Source organism: Oncorhynchus gorbuscha, linkage group LG09, assembly GCF_021184085.1.
Source record: "Oncorhynchus gorbuscha isolate QuinsamMale2020 ecotype Even-year linkage group LG09, OgorEven_v1.0, whole genome shotgun sequence".
In the NCBI taxonomy this organism is placed as follows: Eukaryota; Metazoa; Chordata; class Actinopteri; order Salmoniformes; family Salmonidae; genus Oncorhynchus; species Oncorhynchus gorbuscha.
The window spans coordinates 75,925,736-75,927,830 of record NC_060181.1 but is presented as its reverse complement, the minus strand read 5'-3'; positions in this window follow the sequence as shown (position 1 = coordinate 75,927,830).

The following is a 2,095-nucleotide window of genomic DNA, read 5'->3' as shown; positions in this document are numbered from 1 at the left end:
GAATAGGGTGAAAAATGCACAAAATCCTTACTGAATATCCAATACAGGAACGCTAACGAAATGAATTTGCAGAAACTCGTTACTGAAAATGGAGTCATCTATGATTCTCCGAATGATATTTTAAAAAGCCAATTATTTTAGGCAGATGTTCTAACTATTTTAGCAGATGTTCTCTTTTCCATCTCATCCTCTCCCACTGAATGAAGATTATGGTAAGGAATTCTTCCAAATAATATAAAAAACGGAAAATTAACGAATATACAGAAAGATCAGGTGCGAAGGCAAAATTACGAGGAATAACTTTTTGAGGCTATTAAATCCTTCTTTTGATATACTAAAAGCTCCTTTTGTTAGATTGTTTGAATTTATTTCCCTCTGTTTCCCTCTCTCACTGGGATACTTACCTCTACAGTGGGGCAAAAATATTTAGTCAACCACCACCAGTAAGTTCTCCCACTTAAAAAGTTGAGAGAGGCCTGTAATTTTCATCATAGGTACACTTCAACGTTGACAGACAAATGAAAAGAAAAATCCAGAAAAAATCACATTGTAGAATTTTAATGAATTTATTTGCAAATTATGGTGGGAAATAAGCATTTGGTTACCTACAAACAAGCAAGATTTCTGGCTCACAGACCTGTAACTTCTTCTTAAGAGGCTCATCTGTCCTCCACTGCTACCTGTATTAATGGCACCTGTTTGAACTTGTTATCAGTATAAAAGACACCTTGTCCACAACCTAAAATAGTCACAGCACTCCAAACTCCACTACGGCCAAGACCCAAAGAGCTGTCAAAGGACACCAGAACAAAATTGTAGACCTTCACCAGCCTGGGAAGACTAATCTGCAATAGGTAAGCAGCTTGGTTTGAAGAAATCAACTGGTGGGAGCAATTATTAGAAATGAAAGAAATACAAGACCACTGGATAATCTCCTCGATCTGGGGCTCCACGCAAGATCTCACCCCCGTGGGGTCAAAATGATCACAAGAACGGAGCAAAATCCCAGAACCACACGGGGGGACCTAGTGAATGACCTGCAGAGAGCTGGGACCAAAGTAACAAAGCCTACCATCAGCAGGGCATTGTAGATGAAACGTGCCTGGGTCCTTTCAGCATGACAATGATCCCAAACACACCACCTGGGCAACAAGGAGTGGCTTCGTAAGAAGCATTTCACCCTCATAGCCTGGTTCCTCTCTAGGTTTCTTCCAAGCTTCTGGCCTTCTGGGGAGTTTTTCCTAAGCCACCGTGCTTCTACACCTACATTGCTTGCTGTTTGGGGTTTTAGGCTGGGTTTCTGTACAGTACTTTGTGACATCAGCTGATGTGGGCAGCTAGCCTTTATAAATACATTTGATTGCTTGATTGATATAGAAATGGTAGTCTGTCAGGTACTCAGCAGGAATGTCTGATTTCTCTATTTTTAAAACAAGACCCTGATGGGCAAATATAAAGACCCAGTCTATCTAAAAAACTGGAGGCCCCTTTACACTCAATGTTGTGATGCAAAAATACTAGCAAAATGCATAGCACTCAGAATTAAAAGGGTTTTTACCAGGTATTGTTCTTGTCACGCCCTGACCTGAGTATTTCTTTTTTTCTTTATATATTTTGGTTAGGCTCAGGGTGTGGACATGGGTGATGTATGTATTTTTGTACTGTCTAGGGATTTTGTAGGTTTACGGGGTTATTTACCATCTAGGTGTTTATGTATGTCTATGGTTTACTAGATTGGTCTTCAATTAGAGCATCTGTTTATCGTTGTCTCTGATTGGGAACCATTTTAGGCAGCCATATTCTTTGGGTTTTTGTGGGTTATTGTCCATGTGATGCATGTTTGCACTCAGTTTTGATAGCGGTCACGGTCATCTTGTTGTTTGTTTAGTGTACTTCGTGTTTTCCGTCTTCCATTAAAAATATGTATTCACATCACGCCGCACTTTGGTCTCCTCACTACGACGATCGATATTAAGTTCATCCTGTCCAGATGAGGTTTTTACATGGATGATACATTGAGATAGAGTATGACAACTACTATAAATAATAGTAACATAATAAAACATATGAGGAGTCAGGAATTGTCATGTTGTCA